Source organism: Triturus cristatus, chromosome 9 (genome assembly GCF_964204655.1).
Source record: "Triturus cristatus chromosome 9, aTriCri1.1, whole genome shotgun sequence".
Lineage (NCBI taxonomy): Eukaryota > Metazoa > Chordata > Amphibia > Caudata > Salamandridae > Triturus > Triturus cristatus.
This window is the reverse complement of record NC_140592.1, coordinates 1,211,176,665-1,211,192,927: the sequence shown is the minus strand read 5'-3', so window position 1 is coordinate 1,211,192,927 and position 16,263 is coordinate 1,211,176,665.

Here is a 16,263-nt window from a genome sequence, read left to right as displayed (position 1 = left end):
TACCAAAGGGGAGCCGATCCAGCTCTGACAAAGTTACCCATCTAGCTCTCCGAGACTGGCTGGTACCTGTGTAGTAGATCACCACGACCATCTGCTGGTTCGCTACTGGAACCCTTTAGAGAACCTTTTTGTTGTGGGCCTAAAGGACTGAACTGGTGATTCTGATGAACAATGTCCCTTACCAGGGAATCATCTATCCTGCATAATTGTCTGAGTCAAGGGACTTGTTAAGCCTGTACATTTCGTTGTGGTTATTCAGCACGAGGAAAGTCATGATTATACGTGCATGTCGTTATGACCGATTTTTCCTGAACTTGAGATAAAGATACCTAAGTTTTTGCATAAAGCTGGAGTGGCGCTTTCTTTTGTGTGTGCTTTACTGTGTCAGTGTGGATGTGTGCTGCACAATCACTTTACACATTGCCTCGTGCATGCCTACCTGCCTCGCGCCAAGCTACCTTGTCAGAATCAGTGGTCCCTACTTGGACTAGGGTGCAGACTCTGGCCAACTGGAGACCCCGGTTCTAACAATGTGCTACTTCCAATTGTCATGGATTTTGTGGTAAAGGGGTGGCCTGACAGCAAGAAATTTGATTCTGACTTATTACCTTTCAGGTCCATCAGAAATGAACTCACTTTATGCCAAGGACAACTTATGCGTGGTGAGAGAGTGATACCCCCTGATGCCTTGAGACCTAAATTGGTGAATCTCGCTCATGAGGGGCACTTGGGAAGGAATCTCACTAAGTCCCGTCTTCGTGAGAGGTATTGGTGGCCTAGGATGGATAGCCATGTCGAGGGAGTTGTTAAAGAGTGTTACCAGTGTGCCTCTAGTGATAAATCCCAAGTCACCAATACTGCCCCTTTGTCACCTGTGGAAGCCCCACGTGAGCCCTGGATTAAACTTGGTTTAGACCTTATGGGTCCCTTTGAGCTTTTAGGTCCTTCAGAGAGGTTTGTGATTCTCTTGGTGGATTACTCTTCTAAGTGGGTATCCACCAGATGTGTAAGCTCTATCAACACCAGGGTGGTTATGGACTTCTTTAAAGATGAATTTGCATGTGAGGGCATACCTAGATTCCTCATCACTGATAATGGGGTGCAATTCATATTGCAGGAGATGCAAGATTTTTTAAGGGACTATGGCATCACTCATCAGAAAACTGCCCTTTATGCGCCACAAGCCAATGGACTTGCGGAGCGCATGAACAGAGTGGTGAAGGCGTGTGTGCAAAGAGCTATTGATAGGAAGGTTTCCCTCAAGGGTGTCTTGAGAGATACTTGGTGGGCATGCTGGAGCAGGATTTTCTAATGAAAATCTATAGGGTTTTGAAGCTCTGGTTTGTCTATTTGTCATGATTAAAATTAATAATCATTAATTAATAATTATTTGTTTTGTGTATATGTTTAAACTTACCAACATACTAATGAGAAGAAAACCGACACGAGGGAATGCTTTTGTATTGCTATTGACAAATGTGCATGTTTTATTAAATAAACGTTGCTGAGTGCTGTTTATTTTAAGCACGAAACGCTTTTGAATTAATGCTTTCCTGTGTTGCTAAAGCTAGATAATTACATACACATAAGGGTATTAGTGGGGTTAACACTGTTCAATCACTATGCTGTGGTAACGTTGTTTTTGTCTCTTTTAATTAAGATGGTCCATTTTGGCCTAACCAAAAATGTCCGCCGTTTGCAGCCTGGCCTCGAGTGAGAATTTGTGATGAGAAGGCCTTGCTGAACACATTTGATCACAGTCCTTGCCTGGTTAAAACTTTCCGTGAGGACAGCAGCAGTTCTGGGCAGGTTTCCAGATGTATTGGACAGCCTTGGAGGACAAAGGAACTGTTAAGAAAGAACTCTGAGCATTGTGTCATCGCTGAGGAAATGTGGACTGTAAAGAGATACATTTTTATTTTTGGTTCCTGTTCTGTTTTTTTATTTTTGTGATTTTCCTGAGCGGAGATTTTCCAAATGTAGCGGTGCGACATCCTTTCCTTCTCGCTTTGCTCAGAGGTTCAGCGGATGCGATGAATACTTTTTGTTGCTTTCTTTTGTCTAAAATATTATAAAAATTGTTAGCCTAGAGAGGGTTTTTGCCACTTTGCCATTTTCTTCCCAAACCTGCGTTGGTGAGGATCGATGCTGTGAGGACGGTGACTTGGGAGATTTCTACTGAGAGACTTGTCCTGATGACCCATTCTGACATTTAGCTAGAATAGGTAATTATGAGAAAATGATTTATTCTGATTAATTTCTTTTGACTAATTTTAGATAAAGAATCATAATTTTAAATACGGTGTTGGTGATTATTTCTTGTCAATTATTGAGTACTCTATTTGATTATTGATGTATAGATTGTTTAGATTATGACAATTGCAATAGCTAGGTCTTATCGACCTCGGTGTAGATGTGGGGTTTAGGAGTTTTAGAAGGTTTCTTTCCACAGGTTCAATGCTGGTAGAGTATTTGAGTGTATGTTAGTGAAATGGGCCCTAGTGTATGGTGAGTGTATGTGCGTGTGACTGTGAAATTACTCTATCCGTGGAAGTAGGGAGATTTTGTACACCCCAATCTGCATCAAGTTCCTGGTAGCAGAGTGATGATGGTTATTGATGATTGTCTTGAACTGATTAGATTGCTTGTACGTTAGCTTATTGATTATTGATTAATGTTGGTATATGTACTAATACTATATGTTGGAGTCATCATGTTGAGTTATATGTAGTGCTTCTGGAACTTGGGAGCTAGTAGCAGTTCCGTAGTAGGGCAGAGGGAAGTATATGCTGCTCTCGGGAAAGACGGGATTGTTGGTCCTGTACGTATGCAGGAAAATTCACATTGTCTGGGTTCGGAATCAGTGACATTGTTATATGTTACTATTAGAGATATTTCTGGTATATAAGGAGTGCATATGGTAGTGAAGGTTATCTGTGAAACTCTGGTTTTAAGTCCCAGGGATCCGTAAGGTTCGCCGTTAAAGCTTATCGCGGGAGAAGTAATAGGTATTCTCTGAGCTTGTTTGAGAAACTGGGTAGAAGTAAGCTGCTTGGTTGATGTGTGTTATAATTCTGTAGTGGAGCAGATTGTTCGCTGTTCTCGGGAAAAGCAGGATTCTGTGTGTATGTATTATATTTTCTTGTATGAATGTGCGTGAATGTTCGTATATTTAGTTGATTGTAAGACTCTTTGGACAAGTCCTAGAGGAAACAGTTAATGAATGTATGTTAGAAGGGCAGAGTAGAGGGATGTGCTACTGTGTCAATGAGAGGTTTCTTGTGAAATAGATTTTCTTTACTATTCTTTGGTTAGCGAAGCAGACAATGGAGATGTTTATATGTTGTAACTAATAGATTTTGTAGAAATTTGACACGGAGTCTACTGAGAAATTTTGTAAAGGAGGGGTAGACGAGTGACAAGAGACAGGAGACAGAAGCGACTGCAGCGACTGCTGACGTCAAACAGACCGCGCTCTGATTGGATATTAGATCAGAATAGTGCTCGCGCTGAGATTGGTGCGTTGGTGTGAGCCGCGCAAGGATTGGTGGAGCTATTCTAGTGACGTAACGTTCCAGGATTGGTGCGTTAGTGTGAGTCGCGCTGTTATTGGTTGAAAAATCATATTGTGTAGTTGTATTACGGAAGGGATTAGAAAGTTTTGGTAAGCGTTAAAATGTATTACCAAGAAGAGAAAAAGAAAAAATCTTTGTTCAGAAAGATTAAAAATTGGTTCGACAAGGATAAAGATGTTAAAACGAGAGAGGGTGAATTGTTACCTCCATCGAAAACGCCTGCATCCTTCATGGCTGCGAGATATGGGTATCATACCTGTATATGGTTGGAGAATTGGGTTAGGTATACCAAAGAAGATGGAGTTTTAGCATTTCCAGAACATGGTTCATTTAATCTGGCTGTGTTGAAAAATTTACGGGAAAAGATGTTATGTCTTGACCCAAGACCAAGGCCGACACAGTTCGAGGCTTTAGTGGAATGGGAAGAGGAAGTACATGAGCGAGAGAAACAGAGGTCTGGAGGCAACTATAGGTATATGTTCGGGAGGAGACATGGTCGTGAAACTCATCATGATCGAATGACGAGATGGCGAGATGCTAGTATGTCAGAGGGATTATATCCTGTGAGAACAGTTGAAGAGGGAGCAGAAAGGGTTCCTGAGGCAGAAGTGAGAAGATATGGAGTTAATGAATATGAGGATGAGGTTTTAAATGACATGATTTACAAAAGACCACCTCCATATAGACCGGAACCAGAAGAGAGTACACCAGTTGTTTCTCCGATAAGAGATACGCATCGTATCATTGAGACAGAAAATGTGACACCTGAGTTAAGAAATGGTAATCCTTTCAGGGAGAGAGAGAATAGAAGCAGTGGCGAAAATACGAGAGAATTAGCCAGAACTACATCGGAGCTGACTGAAAGGATCAAGGAGCTGACAAAAAATCTAGATGCTGTTACGGTACCCGTAACCATAGGTCCGGTTATGCCTGTTTTTGATAAGCAGAGGAAGGGTGAGAATGGTTTGGTTATTCCATATGTTGGGAATAGATTGACAAGTTTGGCTGGTCCTTCAGGAGATTCAGGAAAAAGGGCAGGAAAATTCAGACATGACACCTGTAATGAAGGATTAGAGGAGTCTAATTCAGGACTGGATGCTGGTGAAGCTAGTTGTTCAGGGATGCCGATTTTAGAACCGCAGAAGAAAGTGGTTCCAGTGAGAAAATCTACTGAAATAACAGCTGAGGATCTGAATGAATGGATGAAAGTTCTTCAAAAGAGGGATAAAGATTCACAAGCAATTGATGTTGCTAGGTTACGTGTAGAATTAGAAGAGCTTGTTGCAGGGACAGTTCCAACAGAAATTCTAAAAAATCATCATGATGGTGAATTATTGTTTATGTGTAAGAATATCACCTGGAGAGCGAGAAATACACATGACAGATTAAGAGCGATAGCAAATGACTATGGAGTTGACATTGATAAAGTGAAAGTTTTGCAAAAGTCTTACAGGATGGATTTCACAGACAAAGACATAGAGAATTTGAATGGTACTGGTAGAACAGGACAGATTAAAGATATGATCGCTTTATTGCGAAAATGGGGTGATGTTGAAAAGTGGAAGGATAGATGGTACAAAAAGAGAGAAGAATCAGGGGATAGGACTTATTCAGCATTTCCTGTGAGAGAAAAGGAAAAACCAGTGGATACTTATCCTATGAGAGAAATACCTGGAGGAGGATATGTACATGTTCCATGGACCAGACAGGATATTTTATCATTTACGAATGATTTCCCTCGATTGAGAGAAAAGCCCGTCGAGTGGTATAGGCAGGTAGACAGGTTTGTGAAATTGTCAAAAGTGCTGTGGATTGACCTGAATAGTCTGTTTGATATAATTGTTCCAGCAGACTTGTGGGCTGAGTGTAAAATAGTTGTGAGTTGGCCTACTGAGGAATATCCAAGAGATCAGAGAACAGGAGCACCAGATCCAGAAGTAATGAGAAAATATGAGCAGGTGATTGTATACCTGAAAAATAAAGTACCTCCAAAAGAAACAGACTGGGTTAAAATAGATCGAACACATCAGGAAGCAAAAGAATCAGTTCATGCTTTTTACGAGAGGCTGATACTGGCATTTAAACAATTCAGTGGAGATGAACACCTGGGTGACAAGGATTTGAGTCATTTTGTATACAGATTTGTATATGGCCTGAGACCTGAGATTAGTGAAAGAATTCGTGAGCATACTGTGGATTGGCAGAGTAAGAAAATAGATGAGATTCTGAGACATGCAAAATACTTCAGTGATGAGATTGAAGCAAAACAGAGAAAGCTGAAAGAGAAAGCAATGTGGGCACAAGTGAAAGTTGCGGAAAGACAGGAAGCACAGTTGGTGGAACAGGCGAATAATGCAGGAAATAATGTAGGGAATAGACCTAGGTATGCAGGGAAAGGAAAGGGGAATCTTGAGGAAGCTAAAAAGAAGTTCCCATGTCACAACTGTGGCCAACTGGGACATTGGAGATCAGAATGTACCAATCCACCATTAGTGAATAATGAGGGAAAATCCTTAAATCAACAGGTGCAGAACGAGGGGAATAATCAACGGCAGCAACAGCAGAAAGTTGTGAGACAGCAGAGTCAAGAGCCAAAACCGCCCTTGCCGCAGAATAGAGGATCACAAAAGTATAATCCGGATTCGGGATTCTACAATGATGAGCAGGTAAACAAACCAAGGTGTTCTAACCAGGTACAACAGTACTTGTTAAAGAATGAAGGGAGTGAGTCTGAGGGTGATTATTGACGGTGCCGAAGAGAGGAGGAAGAGTGCATACTTGGTGCAACTCTAGAAATAGACCAGGCAGGACCATTTATGGATGGAAAAATAAATGAAGAAGGTGTTACTTTTTTAGTAGACACAGGTGCGACAAGATCAACTGTCAGGTCAACAGATATTAGAAATCTTCCTCTCTCGGATGAAGCAATCCAAGTAGTTGGTGTAGCCAATACACAAATCAGAACACGTCTTACTGAACCAGTAAGAGTACAAATAGGGAAATTTTCAGACATGCACAGATTTATCGTCTGTGACACAAGTCCAGTGAACCTGTTAGGTAGGGATTTGTTATGTAAAATGAATTGTACAATTTTTTGTACACCAGATGGAATAGCTTTTGAAACACCAGATGAGGATGTTTTGTACCGAATGACTCTAGAAAATAGAGAAAGTGAGTTAATTGGTGCATATGCTGTGTTTGATCCGGAGGATTTGCCTCAAGAGCTGAGAGACACAGTGAAAAGGACAGTTTGGGATTTTACTGGAGAGGATGTGGGATTGATGAATAATGTAGATCCTGTGAAAATTTCAGTGAAAGTGGGAATTACTTATCCTAACATTCCTCAGTACAAAATGACACCAGAAATAATTGAGGGAATAACTCCTATAATTGAGAAAATGATTCAGCAGGGAGTTCTGAGAGAACTACTGAGTAGTCCGTGTAATTCACCGATAATGGGGCTAAAGAAGCCTAATGGGAAGTTCAGGATTGTACAGGATTTGAGAAAAGTTAATCAAATTGTGGTGGCATGTTGTCCTATTGTGCCAAATCCATCAGTGATTTTGTATCAGATTCCACATGATGCTGAGTGGTATACAGTGATTGATTTGTGTCAGGCTTTCTTTTCAATTCCCTTGCATCATGACAGCCAGCCGATTTTTGCATTTAGATTTGGCCAGCGTATTTTAGCATGGTGTCGTATCCCACAGGGGTATACAGAGAGTCCTTCAATATTCAATCAGTTATTGAAAAAGTCATTGGAGAGTTTGATCATGCCTGAAAGTTCAGTATTAGTGCAGTATATTGATGACCTACTTGTGGCATCAAAGACACGTGAAGCTTGTGAAGTAGATACTATAGCTTTACTGAATCATCTGGCAGATGGAGGGTTAAAAGTATCTCCAGCTAAATTGCAATTCTGCAAGAAAGAGGTGCATTATCTTGGACACAATATTGAGAAAGGTCTGAGAAAAGTGACTGATGACAGGATCAAAATTATCAGGGAAATGAAAGCCCCAAAGACCCAGAGGGAAGTGAGAATGTTCCTGGGAATGGTGGGTTATTGTCGTCAGTGGATAATTAATTTTTCGCTGATAGCAAAGCCACTGATTAAGCTGACTAAAAGTGAGATGACAGACCCATTGGAACTAGATGGGGAACAAATGGAAGCATTTGAAGAGTTAAAAAGTAAAATGTGTGAAGCCCCTGCTTTGGGTATGCCAGATTATGAAAAAGAATTTGAATTGTACTGCAGTGAGAGAAATGGATGTGCACTTTCAGTGTTAATTTAGAAGCATGGATTACTGGGAAGGCCTATTGCGTACTTCTCATTGACACTTGACCCTGTAGCTGTGGGTTTACCAGGTTGTCTGAAATCTGTGGCTGCAACATGCAGAAGCCTAGAACAGAGTGAGGGAATCATAATGGGATATCCTGTAAGGGTATTCGTACCTCATAATGTGGCAATTCTTTTGACGAGAAGCAGAACTCAGTACATGTCACATAGTCGGTTGACTAAATATGAAAAAGTCATTCTGGGAGCATCAAATGTGACTCTTGAGAGATGTGTGAATGTGAATCCAGCGACATTGTTGCCGGATATTGAAAATGTAGGTGTGAAAACAGAAGATGATCACAATTGTTTGGATGTGCTTGATTACTGTACAAAACCGAGACCAGACATAAGGGATCTTCCCTTGCATGAGAGTGATCATGTGTTGTTTGTGGATGGATCATGCCTGAGGAATGATGAGGGTGTGCTATGTGCAGCATATGCAGTGTGTAAGGTTTCAGAAGTAATGGAAGCATCATCATTGAAAGGAGTGAAATCTGCGCAAGTTGCTGAATTAATTGCATTGACAAAAGCTTGTGAAATTGGGAAAGATTTGAGAACGACTGTGATGACTGATAGTCAGTATGGATTTGGAGTTGTGCATGACTTTGGCCAACTTTGGCTACAAAGAGGTTTCTTGACGTCGAGTGGGACTCCAATAAAGAATGCTGAAGTGATTGGGAAATTGCTTGAGGCGATACAGCTGCCTAAAGAATTAGCAGTTGTGAAATGTACTGCTCATGGACAAGGAGATGATTTTGTGACAGTTGGCAATAGATATGCTAACGACATTGCACAATATTGTGCAAAGAATAACCAGTCTATTAATCGGGAACGAGAGGGTGAAATGTCTTTTTGTTCCGTGATGTTTACTAATGTCTTAGAGACATGGGATGAAGTGAAACAGTTGCAGGATGAGGCAGAGGAGGAAGAAAAGAAACATTGGATTAAGGCAGGTTGTGCCCCGAGAGAGACAGACCATGTTTGGGTCTATAGAGATGGCAGACCAGTAATGCCGAACTCCATGCTGTCAGCAATGGCAAGGATGTATCATGGCCAGGGACATTTGGGAAGGGATCCAATGATTAGGTCTTTTAAGCAGACCTGGTACAATGCAAAGTTCAGGACAATTGCAGAAAGTATCTGTCAAAGATGTTTGATTTGCCAGCAATTTAACACTGGGAAGAAGACAGTGGTGAGTCTGGGAACAATAGGCAGAGAAGGAGGTCCTTTTACAAGAATGCAGATTGATTTCATTGAAATGCCCCAAGTGAACAGACTGAGATATGTACTAGTGGTAGTCTGTTTGTTTTCAAGATGGGTTGAGGCCTATCCGACTAGGAGAAATGATGGAGTAACAGTGGCAAAGTTACTGTTAAGAGAGTTGATTCCTAGGTACGGATTTCCGGTAACGATTGAGTCTGATAGAGGTGGACACTTCTATAATGAACTCATGAGTTTGATTTGTGAAGCATTAAGCATACAGCAGAAGCTACATTGTGCATACAGACCAGAGGCTTCTGGTGTGGTTGAGCAGATAAATGGCACAATCAAGAACAGGATTGGTAAGATGTGCTTAGCCACTGGCATGAAATGGCCAGATGTCTTGCATCTAGTGCTAATGACTATTAGATCTACTCCAGATAGAACTACTGGTTTAAGTCCGCACGAAATCATAGTGGGACGTGCAATGCGACATGCATATGTACCTGTCAATAAGTTGATGACAATAACTGATGACATGATTTTGGATTACTGTAAAGGCCTGGCTGACGCAGTTCATTCTGTGTTTCACCAGATTGGAGAAGAAGCTACTACACTTGAGAAGAAGCAAGCTCATGATCTGAGTCCAGTAGACTGGGTGAGGATTAAAGTTCACAGAAGAAGAAATTGCTTGGTTCCGAGGTGGGGAAGACCAAGACAAGTCATTCTAACTGCGACGACTGCAGTGAAGTGTGCTGGTGTGAAAAACTGGGTGCATGCGAGTCATACTCTGAGAGTTCCAAACCCAAAGGATGGGACTGGTAGAGAGTATTTTGAAGAGTCAGATTCCAGTGATGATGAAGACCCAGAACCAGTGAGAAAGAATCAAAGTTCAGGAAAAGAAGCAGAAAAGGCTTCAAGTTCAAGAGAAACATTGAGAATCTCAGAAAGGAGATCAGATTCTGAAAGAGAGCCTGAAGTTCCAAAAAGCAGTGGAGGAAAAGGAAAAGAAAAGAGCAGTTCCACAGAAATTACTCCTGAATCAGAAGAGGAGGAGATTGAAGAACCACTTGAGATTATATCTGAAGAAGTAGGGTCAGAAGAAGATAGAGAGGGACAGATTGCGGAAGACCCCCGAGGAGGTGTAGGGAACACTTCTAATAAGCTTGGTGAAGGGACAAGTAGACAGCAAGAAGATTGCGTGTCGGAGACCCGAGGAGGGAAAGAAGTAGGGAAGTCTCAAATAGTGGTGAAAAAGACTGTGGAGCGAAAGAAAACTGCTGAAGAACAAGAGCGAAAGAAAACTGCTGAAGAACAAGAGGCATTTGAAACAGAATCGGATGAAAGTGAAAGTGGAAAATCAGAGGGTCGAGTTCTGAGAAAGAGAACTTGGATTGGAGAAAGAAATAATACAGAAATAAGACCGAAAAAGGTCGTAAGAGGAGATTTTTGGCCTAACAACAGAGTAAAGAGGCTGAGATACAGACTGATAAGAGGAAATACATCGAAAGCTGAACAAGTGAATGAAGTATCGAGTCAAAACGAAGTAAAAAGGAAGGAGCAAAAGGAGTCAAGAGAACCTGAGGAAATAAAAAGAATTAGAAGACCCAACCAAAAGTACAGATCACCGGAATGGTCTTATGTGGCACTGTCTGAAGAAGGAGAAGAAGAAACAGTGACTCGAGATAATCCGGAGGGGATCTTGAGAAAAGTGGTTGAGGAAAAGGAAGAATCTGTTGGAATCTTAAAAGTTATTCTGACTGACATTGGAGAAGAGTCAGATGCACAGGATGTTGTTGATGATCTGATACAATTTGATGTTGCTGAAGAAGAAGGAGTGAAAAGTGATGAATATCCAAATTGAGTGAACTGAAGAAATCACTTGGAAAAAGTGAAAAGGAGAAAGTCTGAAACTCAGCTGTCTGAAGTAATCCAAAGTTTGAGAAATTACAGTAGTGGAGTAGTAGAGGCTAAGTCAAAAGACATGGTCAAAGTAGTAAAATGGCTAACATAGAGAATAATCAAAGTAGATGTGCCTTCTTAAGAAGATGGTGTAGAATGTGCTGCTGCTGTACTGGATTATTAATGCTACTATGGGGTATTTTAGCTTTATTAGTTACATTTAGAGTTTCAATAGGTACATTTGAAATACATACTGAGAATGAGACTAATGTAGAGAAGAATTTGCAAAAAGTAGTTCCAACTAGAATTAGTAATACTTACATGCATAAAGATAGGTCAATTAATGATTTTTCTAGTAATGTTTTTTCAAAGTTGTTATACGAATATGTGAAAACAATGGAAGTAAGGGATTGCTACGTTTGTATGCAATTACCTGCATCCATTTCAGAGGGTGTTACTTATCACCATCTACCAGCTACGTATGGAATTTCTTGTAGTGTATTAAGTAGTGTTTTTTATTTGTTAGGGAAAATAGATTATAAGATGTCTAACAAAGATAGTATTTTTGGGCACTTGCCAATGAACAAAGAGCTGAATCCAGCTAAAGAAGCTAACATTTTTGGTGAGATTTTTATTGAGAAAGAAGAATTAACATTAGATTACATTTTTAAGAATAATTTAACTTGTAGTTTGGAAGAAGAGGAGAAAGCTTTCCTGAACATGGTGGATGAAAGGAGATTGAGTATGCATGAAAAGGCAGGGAAATATAAAGTGAGTGAGACAATTTGGGACATTGAGATGGGAAAAGAATTGAGAAATGGAGCTAGCCCAACTTTAGCTTTAGATGCACCACAGAAGGGTAAGCTGTGCATTACAAGAGGGAAATCCCAATATGATACATATTTTGTTGGGACTAGTGAATGTCATGATACATACTTCATTGCAACAGGATGGGGTTTCAGAGGTGGAGAAGATACAATTTTTCCAGGAGTGTATTATGTTTGTGGGAACAAGGCTTATTACAAGTTGCCTGACCATTGGTATGGCACGTGTTATGTGGGCCTGGTTTTTCCAAAGATTTTTCATATAGATAGAATAGAAGATGTAGAACATATTAATTTACTAATGCGCTTCAAGAGGGAAACTTGGTCTGAAATTGTGGGTGACATTTTTGGAGCTTTAATTCCAGCAGTGGGAATTTCTTTAAATGCTAATGGGATTCGGAAACTGTCAACAGTGGTGGATCGCTTATCGACAAATACCGCTGGAGGGTTTCTTTTGGTGAATACGGAACTAATTGCCGTGCGTGCTATGTCTATGCAAAATAGACTTGCTCTTGATATTCTATTGGCTAAGGAGGGTGGAGTTTGTGGAATGCTGAAAGTTCAACATTGTTGCACTTACATTCCAGATGAAAGCAAAGACCTGAAGGTCTATATCAAAAATATTACTGATTTGCATGAAGAATTGGTACCACTTGAAGCTGAAAGTATCTGGACTAAAATAGCTAATAAGGTGATAGCTGTTAAGAGTTTTATTGCAAAAATAGGTAGTACTATTATAGGTAAGATATTGTTTCCTTTAACTTGTATAATTGTTGCTTTATTAATATTGAGATTGGTGTGTTTGTGTTGTAAAAACAGGGGAGGGAAAAAGAAATTAATTAAAAGAAACAATGAAAAGAGAAATAAAAGGTTGAAAAGAGAACCACAAGAAATTGAATTAGAAGAATTAAGGGAAAGTGTCTATTTAGAAACAAAGAGGGATGATGAAAGAGTGTCTGGTGTGTAGTGTTGTGTAAGGAGGGAAAAGACATTTCAAATTTCTCCTAAAATGGGACTAAATTTTCACGAATGTTTTTTTTTTTTTTTGGGTTATTTGGTGATAAAATCACCAAAGGGGGGATTGCTGGAGCAGGATTTTCTAATGAAAATCTATAGGGTTTTGAAGCTCTGGTTTGTCTATTTGTCATGATTAAAATTAATAATCATTAATTAATAATTATTTGTTTTGTGTATATGTTTAAACTTACCAACATACTAATGAGAAGAAAACCGACACGAGGGAATGCTTTTGTATTGCTATTGACAAATGTGCATGTTTTATTAAATAAACGTTGCTGAGTGCTGTTTATTTTAAGCACGAAACGCTTTTGAATTAATGCTTTCCTGTGTTGCTAAAGCTAGATAATTACATACACATAAGGGTATTAGTGGGGTTAACACTGTTCAATCACTATGCTGTGGTAACGTTGTTTTTGTCTCTTTTAATTAAGATGGTCCATTTTGGCCTAACCAAAAATGTCCGCCGTTTGCAGCCTGGCCTCAAGTGAGAATTTGTGATGAGAAGGCCTTGCTGAACACATTTGATCACAGTCCTTGCCTGGTTAAAACTTTCCGTGAGGACAGCAGCAGTTCTGGGCAGGTTTCCAGATGTATTGGACAGCCTTGGAGGACAAAGGAACTGTTAAGAAAGAACTCTGAGCATTGTGTCATCGCTGAGGAAATGTGGACTGTAAAGAGATACATTTTTATTTTTGGTTCCTGTTCTGTTTTTTTATTTTTGTGATTTTCCTGAGCGGAGATTTTCCAAATGTAGCGATGCGACATCCTTTCCTTCTCGCTTTGCTCAGAGGTTCAGCGGATGCGATGAATACTTTTTGTTGCTTTCTTTTGTCTAAAATATTATAAAAATTGTTAGCCTAGAGAGGGTTTTTGCCACTTTGCCATTTTCTTCCCAAACCTGCGTTGGTGAGGATCGATGCTGTGAGGACGGTGACTTGGGAGATTTCTACTGAGAGACTTGTCCTGATGACCCATTCTGACATTTAGCTAGAATAGGTAATTATGAGAAAATGATTTATTCTGATTAATTTCTTTTGACTAATTTTAGATAAAGAATCATAATTTTAAATACGGTGTTGGTGATTATTTCTTGTCAATTATTGAGTACTCTATTTGATTATTGATGTATAGATTGTTTAGATTATGACAATTGCAATAGCTAGGTCTTATCGACCTCGGTGTAGATGTGGGGTTTAGGAGTTTTAGAAGGTTTCTTTCCACAGGTTCAATGCTGGTAGAGTATTTGAGTGTATGTTAGTGAAATGGGCCCTAGTGTATGGTGAGTGTATGTGCGTGTGACTGTGAAATTACTCTATCCGTGGAAGTAGGGAGATTTTGTACACCCCAATCTGCATCAGGCACATCATACTGCTCTCAATGCTGTGCTACAAAAATCTCCTTTTCAAATACTGAGTGGCAGAGTTGCCTTATCCAAGCTTCATCCTGGGTGGTTGCCTCTGATTGAAGGTCCTGTCTGGATAAGGAGGAGGTGGGTGCTAAAGTTAAGTTTTTCCAAGACCGGTACAAGGAAAGGTTTGACTATAAGAATTCAACTAAGGCCACAACATGGAGTGTGGGTGATTGGGTACTTATTAAAAAACCACGGTGGTACAAGAAGGGTATCACAGAGTTTATGGGCCCTTTTGTTATTATATCTGTTTACAAGAATATAGTCACTGTTCATAATGGAACCAGGTAGAGCATGTCTCGCCTGGTGAGATTTCGGGGTGACAAGTCTTCATGTTTAGACAGTTTTCCTGGCCCGATTCTCTCTCCCGAGATCTAATTTACGAGATCTCCCTCCAAGGTCTCGTTGTCCTCCTAGACGTTATGAAGACTATGAAATGTATTGATTTCATTTAATGTTTTGATGACTATGAAATGTAGTAATTTCTCTGTAGTGTTTTCTTCTGCTATGACTTTTTTTTCTATGCAATTTCTCTCATGTTTTTCTTAATTTCATCTTTTTCCTTGTTCTCTTTTCTTTCCATGTATTTTCAGTAAGGGGGATGTGTTATGGTTTTTCCTGATACTGTTTAGAACTGTTTAGCATAGTAGTTCTATTTCCATGGTAGCGTCTCGTGTGTGAGACAGTTACCTGGAGGAGAACTGACAAGCTGGGAGCTGGAGTTGGTGGCTCTACAACTTAAGAAATAAAAGACCTGGGGCCATATTATCAAGAACGGCGACATTATCGCCAGTTTAGCGGCAGGAAACTGCCGCTAAAGCGGCGATAAGGGGCTTGATAATATGCCCTTGTGAATTCCAATAGAAGCCCAGGTTTGATGTCCTTCACACCAGAACCTGGGCCTCTATTTGAATTCACAAGGGGATATTATCAAGCCTCTTATCGCCGCTTTAACAGCAGTTTCCTGCCGCTAAAACGGCGATAATGTTATCGCTGTTCTTGATAATATGGCCCCAGAAACTTACCTGAAAGTGTCTTCTTAACACTATTCACTGAAAAAAACATAGGTTTCAGAGACGTTATAGTTAGCTGGACATTTCACTCTTACAAAACCATAGAAATTCCACCGTTATAGTTAGTTCTGCTAACTATAACTCGTGCCCCAGCAATGCACTGTGGATGACGTCACATATTACATCATTCATGACATGGTCAGTGACATCACTGATGTAATATGTGACGTCATCAGCAGTGCATTGCGGGGCGTGAGTTATAGTTAGCTGAACTAACTAAAACGGTGGAATTTCTATGGTTTTGTAAGAGTGAAATGTCCAGCAAACTATAACGTCCCTGAAACCTATGGTTTTTTCAGTGAATTTCTATGATTTTTTAAATGCTAATTTCCAACTATAACGTACCTGAAACCTATGGCTTTTTCAGTGAATTTCAATGGTCTTTTAAATGCTAATTTCTAACTATGACATCCCTATTAAGTCCTCTTGAATCCTGAAGGTCCCTGGTGGCCAAGTAGCCCACCAGTTACATTCAGTAAGCGCCACAGACCGGCGTTTCAGAGAGCTGTTCTGAGGCCACGCCCCTTTTTACACCACGCTGCAAACGCGGCGTCTGGCACACTGCTGCTCAGAGGATAAAGTCCACTTGTGTCTTGAGGTCCTCAGGACACAAGAGGACCTCATCGCCCCACCAGCAGTGCACCAGAAGCTGCGTTTGCAGATTGGTGTAAAAAAGTGCGTGGCCCCGGAGCACCTCTCTGCAACGCATCCCTGTGGCGTTTACAAGAGGTACCTGGTGGACTTGTTGGCCCCCAAGGACCCTCAGGATTGAAGGGGAATTAATCCCAACTTACAATGCGCCACAGGGTGCGTTTGTACTGTGGTGCAGGGAGGGGGGCGGGGCCTGATGTGGCAAGTGTGCAAATGCGCCCTGTTGTGTGTTTTAAGTTGGGTGATTAAGTCTCCTTGAATCCTGAGGGTCCCT